This window comes from Phasianus colchicus, unplaced genomic scaffold, assembly GCF_987193195.1.
Source record: "Phasianus colchicus unplaced genomic scaffold, bPhaCol1.hap1.1 HAP1_SCAFFOLD_59, whole genome shotgun sequence".
Taxonomy (NCBI): domain Eukaryota; kingdom Metazoa; phylum Chordata; class Aves; order Galliformes; family Phasianidae; genus Phasianus; species Phasianus colchicus.
In genome coordinates, this window is record NW_028325235.1 from 602,619 (window position 1) to 615,253 (window position 12,635).

At 46.9% G+C, this 12,635-nt stretch overlaps 1 long non-coding RNA gene across 2 annotated transcripts; it reads left to right on the forward strand.

Annotated features, from left to right (window-relative positions):
- Positions 1-394: 394 nt before the first annotated feature.
- Positions 395-4,561, forward strand: LOC149911708 (uncharacterized). 2 transcript variants are annotated; one of them, XR_016462953.1, is made up of 3 exons: positions 395-528; positions 1,135-1,254; positions 4,405-4,561. It is a non-coding gene; the product is annotated as an uncharacterized LOC149911708 (long non-coding RNA). The 2 variants fall into 2 exon arrangements; XR_016462954.1 differs by having other exon boundaries at positions 397-491.
- Positions 4,562-12,635: the final 8,074 nt, after the last annotated feature.

Below are 12,635 nucleotides of genomic sequence, written 5' to 3' on the forward strand. Positions count from 1 at the left end.
AAAAATTAGAAACATCTTCACATACCAGTTATCATTTCTGCAAGCCGAGATTACAGCTTTGAGAGTGCGGGAGATATTTCCATCCTCCTGATGGCTGAGCCAAGAGGGAAAAAGGGGAGGGGAACAAAAAACGTCCATCTATGAGGCGAAAGCTCCCGAACGAGAAGCCCCGGGCACAATCCCGCGGCACCAACCCCGGCCCGCAGCGGGGGCCCGGCCACCGCCCTCAGCGGCCCCACCCGCAGCCCCGCGCCCGTTGCTCGGCAGCTGCGAGCCAACCGAGCCTGCCGGGAAGGCGGAGGGGCAGCACCACGGATAGCTCCTATTGGTCGAAGGAGGTGAGGGCGGAGCTCGAGGACGGCCGTCTTCTTCGCTATTGGCGGAGAGAGCCGTCAGTGCGGGGCGGGGGGCGGGGCCTCGCGGCTAGCGGGGTCGCGTTGAACTCCGCGTTAGGGCGGGGGAACGGAGCGAGGGGGCGGCGGCGGTCGAGGGTAAGCGAGCCGCCGGCTGCGAGGAGAGCGGCGCGAGGTAGGGAGCGGCGCGGGGGCCGTCCTCACCTGTCACCGGGCGCTCAGCCCTCCCTCCTCGCGGCCCCCGGGCTCCGGCCGCGGGCGCGGTCCCTCGCGGTAGCGGCCGGGCTGGGGCTGTGCTTTCGTCTAAGGGGACCCTCGTCCGAGGGAGGGCGGCAGGCAGGCAGGCAGGCTGTGCGCGCGGTGCCACCGGCTGTGCGCCGCTGCGCGGACGGATGCCGGCTGCCCTCAGGTAGGTGGGAGGGGGGTGGAGAGGGCAGACCCCGGGAAGGCCGCCTCTGGGCGCGAGGGCTCCCCGCCGCCGTCGCTGCGGCAGGCGGCACCTCGGAGTGGCGCTGCGCGAGGGGGGGAGCGGCTGGGGGCTGCGGCTGGGGGCTGCGGCTGGGGGCCGCCTCCGTGCGCGGGGCGGGGGGAGTTGCGAGGGCAGAGCCGCGCGACTTCTTATTCGTATAGCCGCGCTTCTTTTCACAGCAACGTGAATAGCTGTAAAACACATAATTCTACCTAAATTAAGTTGTTTAAATTGGAGATAAACAGATGTCTTAGACCTGCTTCTCTTTTTTTGCTGGAAGAAGTGAAGTCAATCACATTCTCTTACAAACAGGGCCTGGGTGTCCCTGTAGACAGCAGGGTGACCACAAACCAGCAATGTGGCCTTGTGGTCAAGAAGGCCAATGGTATCCTGGGATGCATTAAAAAGAATGTGGCCAGCAGGTTGAGTGAGGTGAGTGAGCAAAGTATTATTTACTAACCAGCTAACTGCAGGAGAAGACTCTTAACAGAATAGAAATTTATGTTCTTAACATGCTCCTTTTTGAAGAAAATGGTAGAAAAGACAGAAGTGAGGAATAGAGGATACTGAAACCAACCTGGATCCACTAGAAAACTTCAAAGTAGGGACAGTTACAAAAGCTCAGCTATTCCCTTGAGGGAGTAAGCACAAAAAGAAAGACTGAAGCCTTTAGCTAGCAGTTTGTCAGAAAACAGTCTTAAATATGCGCAAGGGTGGAAAGAGACTTCCTATTTCCTTAAATGCAAGCAGATTGAAACAGTTTCTTTTGATTTCTGTATCTATGATTTTCATAAGCAGTTACAAGAACGGTGTTCTCAGATTGGATATTATGAGTAAATGCTTGTGTTGCATTTAAGGAAATAATAAACAGCAACTATTTCTCATCCAAGAAAAAGACAAACACGTAAACTGAATGAGCAGCTTATATACATATATCCCCTAGATATCTGTAGCACTCCCATGGTGTTTTAGTAAATGCATTACCTCACTTTTACAGGTTTATTTTCAGCCAGTATATCTATCCTTTTGCTCAACACAACAGAGAACTTTCCAATAGCCAAAAAACATTCTGCCTTTAAATTAAATTAATCTTCTTGGAAATATTACTCTTCCAACTCTCCTGTTCTGTATGTCAGCTACTGCTCAAAGCTGTCTACTGTTCCTCCTGTTAACCATACAGTTATTAAAACTTGGTATATGAATACCTTTTCATCATATTTATCCACAATAAATGAATGAGACTTCTCCCCATAGAATCTTTCTATGAAACTTTCCATCCCTCTGTCTTTCTGCTAAATCTCAAATAATCTGAACTGCAGTTCATTTAGATATTAGACCTCAGGTTCAGATAACATCCTTGAGGTAATAAAATGTTATTGTCTGACAGATCTAAAGTGATATTTTTCCTGTAGAAAATTCCATGGGGCACTTACACTGAAACTGAGAAGTGTTTTTCCTTCTCTTGCTGAGTGAGGGTTTAAATAGGAAATGCATATACACAGAGCAAAATTTGGAAGGTAACATTTCCCATCAGGTCTTTTCAGTATTACAGAGCAAGAAAAAGATTTTTAAGACTTGCATGTGCTGATTAAGGTGATTGAATTTTTTCTACTATTATTTTCCTTTTAGTTTAGCAATAAAGAAATACATTAAAAAAATGCAGTAGGGGAAAGATCTGCCCATGGATTTGTTGTATTTGTGCATATCTAAATAGCAGTACAGGCATCTTGTCATCCCAAGGACACCATGGAGTATTCATATAATATAAAGAGAGATGATGGGGATTTTCTAATAACTAAATTGGAAATCAGAAATGTTACTTTTTTTTTTTTTTTTTTTCCCCAATTTACCAGTTTGCAAGCAATGCCTCCTTTTCCATAAAGACAGCTCTTCAAGAAAGCCCATTTCTAACACTCACAGACCTGTGCAGAACACCGTTTTTCATAGATGACAGACAGTAACTTTACAATAACATCAGCCATTTCTTTCAACACTGTCACAAATACCATTCAACAACAAATAGCATTCAACTAGGCCTCAACTGCCTAATTTCATTGAAGCCTGTATACCTTTCATTCAGTGTTAACATTACTTGAAAAAAAGTGTTTGGACGTTACATTATATTATCCTCAGTTCATCGTGTTGTAGCAGATCTAATCTTTAATGAAAACGAGACATGTAGGAATCCTATTTGAACTTTTCTTTTATCTTCACTCTTATTTCAAAAAGAAAGTTGTTGATTAAACACACCTAGTGACAAACCAACATGTGATTATCATCTATAATAAATGATACTCCTGCTTGGTAGTATAATTGTATTTGCTTTTCTTGTTGCCTTTGCTTGCTTCATCCACACCAGTAGATGTGTTGAGAAAACTGACTGGGAGAAAAGAGGTCATTCCCTGGTCCTGGTTACAAAGACAGCACAGACACAGCCCATGGTGACTGAAAAACAAGGAATAAAGAGGTTCAAGACTGTACTGCAAAAGTGTATTGCAACTGCAGGTTGCTTAAAGAAGTAGAAGCAAAGGGAATGTCCACAGGTTTGAAAAAGTGGCCTGCAACTACACAATATTCATTGTTTCAGAAAGGAGATTTAACGATGCAAAATCTTTGGCAAGAAAACAGTTGTTTTTAGGGATCAAATAGAGAGAGAAATAGTGCTGGGGACCTAGACTCCATTTAGGACATAATACTTGTCTTGTCTCTACACGTGAAAATATTTTAAATTACTAGCTGAGAGATCAGGGGTCCTGAACCATGGTATGTTCATTATTGTTGATTGCATGTACTGTGTCATATCACTTAAAAAATTAAAAACATTAGTGGCACTGAAATTTCAAACTGGGTGCACGTACCACTGTGCATAACAACTGACAAGCTATTATCTACGTTGATTAAAACTCTTAGTGCTAGTGTTTTAGCTTCTCCAAAAGCAAGGAATAAACAATTTGAATGTAGGCTTTATCAGTATTTGTACTTGTAATAAAACCAGGAATATTCATAGAATCATAGAATCATAGAATTTTTTTTTGAGTTGGAAGGGACTCTTACAGACCATTGAGTCCAGTTCCCCAGTAATGAACAGGGACACCCACAGAGGTCAGAGACCTCAGAGGCCTGTCCAGCCTGACCATGAATATCTCCCCATTGCCATAATGTTGTCTTGCCCCAGACCTATACAAGACTACAAAGTGAGTCACCAGCTCTGGATTCCTACTTAGGAGGGGTTTGCCATCAAGATAGACAGCAAGTCTCCATGTAACCCTCTCCTCTAGGCATCAGCCCTGGGAAACATGCTGCCAAATATTCTTCAGAAAAGCATCTTAGAGAGGTTTCTGTGAACAGATGGGGGACATTTGATGAAGCAAACGGATGCTGGGTAAGCAGTAATTCTCACTCAACAACCAGCCTGGGGGCTCCGTTCTTTCTTCATTTCCATTCTTTCTGATGGAAATGTCCTTGAAACTTAACTTTTTCCTACTTTTCCAGTACTTGTTTGATACTTTCTTTTTCTAGTAAGCAAAAATTCTAAGCCCTTGTCCTCCAGTAACAGTCTTTCACTTTCTGATACATTCAAAGATAACCTTTGGAGGCATGCCTTTTTCTGGGAAGCCAAGTTCTAACAGCAGAAAAAAATTTCAAAGGCTGTATGGAGAGCATCAACTACAATGGCAATAATATCACTGACCTTGCTAGAAGGAAGAAATTGGAACCTTCTAATGTGGTAAGAACATAACTTTATCATCATCTAAACTTCTGCTTCTCCTTCTAAGGAAAGTTTGTGAGTGTGTGTGACAGATGTTCTGAAATCATATAATATATAAAACAAAGTTTGTCACATGCCTAAAGATTTCATTATACATACTTTTATGATTTTGTTTGTTTGTTTGTTTGTTTTTAATATCTGGGAACCTGTTTCTGCTGGGATTTAAGTTTCAGCTTTACAGAATTAGCCTAGGTGTGTTTAATCAACAACTTTCTTTTTGAAATAAGAGTGAAGATAAAAGAAAAGTTCAAAAGTTCTACCATTTTCTTCAAAAAGGAGCATGTTAAGAACATAAATTTCTATTCTGTTAAGAGTCTTCTCCTGCAGTTAGCTGGTTAGTAAATAATACTTTGCTCACTCACCTCACTCAACCTGCTGGCCACATTCTTTTTAATGCATCCCAGGATACCATTGGCCTTCTTGACCACAAGGCCACATTGCTGGTTTGTGGTCACCCTGCTGTCTACAGGGACACCCAGGCCCTGTTTGTAAGAGAATGTGATTGACTTCACTTCTTCCAGCAAAAAAAGAGAAGCAGGTCTAAGACATCTGTTTATCTCCAATTTAAACAACTTAATTTAGGTAGAATTATGTGTTTTACAGCTATTCACGTTGCTGTGAAAAGAAGCGCGGCTATACGAATAAGAAGTCGCGCGGCTCTGCCCTCGCAACTCCCCCCGCCCCGCGCACGGAGGCGGCCCCCAGCCGCAGCCCCCAGCCGCAGCCCCCAGCCGCTCCCCCCCTCGCGCAGCGCCACTCCGAGGTGCCGCCTGCCGCAGCGACGGCGGCGGGGAGCCCTCGCGCCCAGAGGCGGCCTTCCCGGGGTCTGCCCTCTCCACCCCCCTCCCACCTACCTGAGGGCAGCCGGCATCCGTCCGCGCAGCGGCGCACAGCCGGTGGCACCGCGCGCACAGCCTGCCTGCCTGCCTGCCGCCCTCCCTCGGACGAGGGTCCCCTTAGACGAAAGCACAGCCCCAGCCCGGCCGCTACCGCGAGGGACCGCGCCCGCGGCCGGAGCCCGGGGGCCGCGAGGAGGGAGGGCTGAGCGCCCGGTGACAGGTGAGGACGGCCCCCGCGCCGCTCCCTACCTCGCGCCGCTCTCCTCGCAGCCGGCGGCTCGCTTACCCTCGACCGCCGCCGCCCCCTCGCTCCGTTCCCCCGCCCTAACGCGGAGTTCAACGCGACCCCGCTAGCCGCGAGGCCCCGCCCCCCGCCCCGCACTGACGGCTCTCTCCGCCAATAGCGAAGAAGACGGCCGTCCTCGAGCTCCGCCCTCACCTCCTTCGACCAATAGGAGCTATCCGTGGTGCTGCCCCTCCGCCTTCCCGGCAGGCTCGGTTGGCTCGCAGCTGCCGAGCAACGGGCGCGGGGCTGCGGGTGGGGCCGCTGAGGGCGGTGGCCGGGCCCCCGCTGCGGGCCGGGGTTGGTGCCGCGGGATTGTGCCCGGGGCTTCTCGTTCGGGAGCTTTCGCCTCATAGATGGACGTTTTTTGTTCCCCTCCCCTTTTTCCCTCTTGGCTCAGCCATCAGGAGGATGGAAATATCTCCCGCACTCTCAAAGCTGTAATCTCGGCTTGCAGAAATGATAACTGGTATGTGAAGATGTTTCTAATTTTTTTGTTTCTTCACTTGTTTGTGAACCTAGGGTAGGGAGAAAGAACTGAAGTAACCTGCAGTGAGATTCTATCACTTTTGTAACTCCTTAAGCATAGTCAAGAATGTATGTTTGTGAACTACTTTATTAAGATAGTCCTCAAGATCACACTGACTCCCATCACAATGGCCTTTTCTCCCACATACACCAGCTTTCTCCCAAATACACGACATTTTCTCCCACATACACCCGTTTTCTCCCAAAGATGGGACATATTCTCCCAGAAATGCCAGCTTATTCTTTAAAAAACGGCCTTTTTTTCCCAAAATACCAGCTTTCTCACAAACACCTGTCATTTTCCAACCAAGTCTGCTACTATCTCCCAGAAACAGCCGGTTTCCGAGAAATACCTGACGTTTGCTCTCCCAAATACTACTTGACACTCCTCCCGAGGACATTGTCTCCCCTATTTACCACGTTGTCTCCCCAAGAGACCACTTGGCACACCAAAAAGACCACCGTTGCTCTCCAGTACAAGATCTTCTTTCCCACCGGTTCCCACTTTTCTCCCCCAGCTATGTCATTTCCTCCCAGAAATGCCACTTTTCCCTTGGAAATTTCACCTTCTCTTCCAAAAAGAGGAGATTTGCTCCCAGAAATACCCCTTCTCTTACAACTGCCACACGCTTTCTCCCCAAAAAGCCTCCATGACAATGCCAAATGGGACACTTGCAGCCAAGAAGAGGACACCTTCTCTCAGAAAGACCACTTTTCTCCCCAAGAGAGGAGATTTTCTCCCAATTGGATGACATTTGCTGTAAGAAAGACCTGTTTTCTTCCCTCAAGAGGACATTGTCTTTCCCACTGAGGACATTTTCTCCCAGAAGTGCCGCTACTCTGTGAAACACCTCCATTTCCTCCCAAATCTACTCCATGACACGCCTCAGGATGACACTTACTCCCCGATTTGGGGCATTTTCTCCCAGAAATACCACTTCTCTCCCAAAGGGATGGCCTTTTCCCTCTCTAGCATCTGTTTCCTCACCAATACCTGGCATTTTCTCCCAGAAACACCAGCTTTCTCACAGATACATCACCTTCCCCCCCCCACATCAGACCTCTTCTCCCAGAAATACCAGGACTCTGCTGAATATTTCCCATTTCCTCCGGAACATACAGCATTACACTCCGCAAGAGGACAGTTTCTTTCAGAAATGTGGCATTTTATCACAGATACACCATTTTTATGCCCAGTAGAGCTCCTTTTCTCCCAGAAATAGCACTGCTCTTAGGAAGAGCTCCCATTTTCTAACCAAAATGCTGCTTTACACTCCTCAAGATCACACTTACCCCCATCAAGATGGCAGTGTCACAGAAATACCAGCTTCTGCCCCCAAAATGGGACTTTGGCTCTCCAAAACAAGACATTTTCTCCCAGAAATACCAGGACTCTTAGAAATACCTCACGTTTCATCTCAAGAATACTGCTTTCCACTCCTCAAGATCACACTGACTCCCATCACAATGGCCTTTTCTCCCACATACACCAGCTTTCTCCCAAATACACGACATTTTCTCCCACATACACCCGTTTTCTCCCAAAGATGGGACATATTCTCCCAGAAATGCCAGCTTATTCTTTAAAAAACGGCCTTTTTTCCCCAAAATACCAGCTTTCTCACAAACACCTGTCATTTTCCAACCAAGTCTGCTACTATCTCCCAGAAACAGCCGGTTTCCGAGAAATACCTGACGTTTGCTCTCCCAAATACTACTTGACACTCCTCCAGAGGACATTGTCTCCCCTATTTACCACGTTGTCTCCCCAAGAGACCACTTGGCACACCAAAAAGACCACCGTTGCTCTCCAGTACAAGTTCTTCTTTCCCACCGGTTCCCACTTTTCTCCCCCAGCTATGTCATTTCCTCCCAGAAATGCCACTTTTCCCTTGGAAATTTCACCTTCTCTTCCAAAAAGAGGAGATTTGCTCCCAGAAATACCCCTTCTCTTACAACTGCCACACGCTTTCTCCCCAAAAAGCCTCCATGACAATGCCAAATGGGACACTTGCAGCCAAGAAGAGGACACCTTCTCTCAGAAAGACCACTTTTCTCCCCAAGAGAGGAGATTTTCTCCCAATTGGATGACATTTGCTGTAAGAAAGACCTGTTTTCTTCCCTCAAGAGGACATTGTCTTTCCCACTGAGGACATTTTCTCCCAGAAGTGCCGCTACTCTGTGAAACACCTCCATTTCCTCCCAAATCTACTCCATGACACGCCTCAGGATGACACTTACTCCCCGATTTGGGGCATTTTCTCCCAGAAATACCACTTCTCTCCCAAAGGGATGGCCTTTTCCCTCTCTAGCATCTGTTTCCTCACCAATACCTGGCATTTTCTCCCAGAAACACCAGCTTTCTCACAGATACATCACCTTCCCCCCCCCACATCAGACCTCTTCTCCCAGAAATACCAGGACTCTGCTGAATATTTCCCATTTCCTCCGGAACATACAGCATTACACTCCGCAAGAGGACAGTTTCTTTCAGAAATGTGGCATTTTATCACAGATACACCATTTTTATGCCCAGTAGAGCTCCTTTTCTCCCAGAAATAGCACTGCTCTTAGGAAGAGCTCCCATTTTCTAACCAAAATGCTGCTTTACACTCCTCAAGATCACACTTACCCCCATCAAGATGGCAGTGTCACAGAAATACCAGCTTCTGCCCCCAAAATGGGACTTTGGCTCTCCAAAACAAGACATTTTCTCCCAGAAATACCAGGACTCTTAGAAATACCTCACGTTTCATCTCAAGAATACTGCTTTCCACTCCTCAAGATCACACTGACTCCCATCACAATGGCCTTGTCTCCCACATACACCAGCTTTCTCCCAAATACACGACATTTTCTCCCACATACACCCGTTTTCTCCCAAAGATGGGACATATTCTCCCAGAAATGCCAGCTTATTCTTTAAAAAACGGCCTTTTTTCCCCAAAATACCAGCTTTCTCACAAACACCTGTCATTTTCCAACCAAGTCTGCTACTATCTCCCAGAAACAGTCGGTTTCCGAGAAATACCTGACGTTTGCTCTCCCAAATACTACTTGACACTCCTCCAGAGGACATTGTCTCCCCTATTTACCACGTTGTCTCCCCAAGAGACCACTTGGCACACCAAAAAGACCACCGTTGCTCTCCAGTACAAGATCTTCTTTCCCACCGGTTCCCACTTTTCTCCCCCAGCTATGTCATTTCCTCCCAGAAATGCCACTTTTCCCTTGGAAATTTCACCTTCTCTTCCAAAAAGAGGAGATTTGCTCCCAGAAATACCCCTTCTCTTACAACTGCCACACGCTTTCTCCCCAAAAAGCCTCCATGACAATGCCAAATGGGACACTTGCAGCCAAGAAGAGGACACCTTCTCTCAGAAAGACCACTTTTCTCCCCAAGAGAGGAGATTTTCTCCCAATTGGATGACATTTGCTGTAAGAAAGACCTGTTTTCTTCCCTCAAGAGGACATTGTCTTTCCCACTGAGGACATTTTCTCCCAGAAGTGCCGCTACTCTGTGAAACACCTCCATTTCCTCCCAAATCTACTCCATGACACGCCTCAGGATGACACTTACTCCCCGATTTGGGGCATTTTCTCCCAGAAATACCACTTCTCTCCCAAAGGGATGGCCTTTTCCCTCTCTAGCATCTGTTTCCTCACCAATACCTGGCATTTTCTCCCAGAAACACCAGCTTTCTCACAGATACATCACCTTCCCCCCCCCACATCAGACCTCTTCTCCCAGAAATACCAGGACTCTGCTGAATATTTCCCATTTCCTCCGGAACATACAGCATTACACTCCGCAAGAGGACAGTTTCTTTCAGAAATGTGGCATTTTATCACAGATACACCATTTTTATGCCCAGTAGAGCTCCTTTTCTCCCAGAAATAGCACTGCTCTTAGGAAGAGCTCCCATTTTCTAACCAAAATGCTGCTTTACACTCCTCAAGATCACACTTACCCCCATCAAGATGGCAGTGTCACAGAAATACCAGCTTCTGCCCCCAAAATGGGACTTTGGCTCTCCAAAACAAGACATTTTCTCCCAGAAATACCAGGACTCTTAGAAATACCTCACGTTTCATCTCAAGAATACTGCTTTCCACTCCTCAAGATCACACTGACTCCCATCACAATGGCCTTTTCTCCCACATACACCAGCTTTCTCCCAAATACACGACATTTTCTCCCACATACACCCGTTTTCTCCCAAAGATGGGACATATTCTCCCAGAAATGCCAGCTTATTCTTTAAAAAACGGCCTTTTTTCCCCAAAATACCAGCTTTCTCACAAACACCTGTCATTTTCCAACCAAGTCTGCTACTATCTCCCAGAAACAGCCGGTTTCCGAGAAATACCTGACGTTTGCTCTCCCAAATACTACTTGACACTCCTCCAGAGGACATTGTCTCCCCTATTTACCACGTTGTCTCCCCAAGAGACCACTTGGCACACCAAAAAGACCACCGTTGCTCTCCAGTACAAGATCTTCTTTCCCACCGGTTCCCACTTTTCTCCCCCAGCTATGTCATTTCCTCCCAGAAATGCCACTTTTCCCTTGGAAATTTCACCTTCTCTTCCAAAAAGAGGAGATTTGCTCCCAGAAATACCCCTTCTCTTACAACTGCCACACGCTTTCTCCCCAAAAAGCCTCCATGACAATGCCAAATGGGACACTTGCAGCCAAGAAGAGGACACCTTCTCTCAGAAAGACCACTTTTCTCCCCAAGAGAGGAGATTTTCTCCCAATTGGATGACATTTGCTGTAAGAAAGACCTGTTTTCTTCCCTCAAGAGGACATTGTCTTTCCCACTGAGGACATTTTCTCCCAGAAGTGCCGCTACTCTGTGAAACACCTCCATTTCCTCCCAAATCTACTCCATGACACGCCTCAGGATGACACTTACTCCCCGATTTGGGGCATTTTCTCCCAGAAATACCACTTCTCTCCCAAAGGGATGGCCTTTTCCCTCTCTAGCATCTGTTTCCTCACCAATACCTGGCATTTTCTCCCAGAAACACCAGCTCTCTCACAGATACATCACCTTCCCCCCCCCACATCAGACCTCTTCTCCCAGAAATACCAGGACTCTGCTGAATATTTCCCATTTCCTCCGGAACATACAGCATTACACTCCGCAAGAGGACAGTTTCTTTCAGAAATGTGGCATTTTATCACAGATACACCATTTTTATGCCCAGTAGAGCTCCTTTTCTCCCAGAAATAGCACTGCTCTTAGGAAGAGCTCCCATTTTCTAACCAAAATGCTGCTTTACACTCCTCAAGATCACACTTACCCCCATCAAGATGGCAGTGTCACAGAAATACCAGCTTCTGCCCCCAAAATGGGACTTTGGCTCTCCAAAACAAGACATTTTCTCCCAGAAATACCAGGACTCTTAGAAATACCTCACGTTTCATCTCAAGAATACTGCTTTCCACTCCTCAAGATCACACTGACTCCCATCACAATGGCCTTGTCTCCCACATACACCAGCTTTCTCCCAAATACACGACATTTTCTCCCACATACACCCGTTTTCTCCCAAAGATGGGACATATTCTCCCAGAAATGCCAGCTTATTCTTTAAAAAACGGCCTTTTTTCCCCAAAATACCAGCTTTCTCACAAACACCTGTCATTTTCCAACCAAGTCTGCTACTATCTCCCAGAAACAGTCGGTTTCCGAGAAATACCTGACGTTTGCTCTCCCAAATACTACTTGACACTCCTCCAGAGGACATTGTCTCCCCTATTTACCACGTTGTCTCCCCAAGAGACCACTTGGCACACCAAAAAGACCACCGTTGCTCTCCAGTACAAGATCTTCTTTCCCACCGGTTCCCACTTTTCTCCCCCAGCTATGTCATTTCCTCCCAGAAATGCCACTTTTCCCTTGGAAATTTCACCTTCTCTTCCAAAAAGAGGAGATTTGCTCCCAGAAATACCCCTTCTCTTACAACTGCCACACGCTTTCTCCCCAAAAAGCCTCCATGACAATGCCAAATGGGACACTTGCAGCCAAGAAGAGGACACCTTCTCTCAGAAAGACCACTTTTCTCCCCAAGAGAGGAGATTTTCTCCCAATTGGATGACATTTGCTGTAAGAAAGACCTGTTTTCTTCCCTCAAGAGGACATTGTCTTTCCCACTGAGGACATTTTCTCCCAGAAGTGCCGCTACTCTGTGAAACACCTCCATTTCCTCCCAAATCTACTCCATGACACGCCTCAGGATGACACTTACTCCCCGATTTGGGGCATTTTCTCCCAGAAATACCACTTCTCTCCCAAAGGGATGGCCTTTTCCCTCTCTAGCATCTGTTTCCTCACCAATACCTGGCATTTTCTCCCAGAAACACCAGCTTTCTCACAGATACATC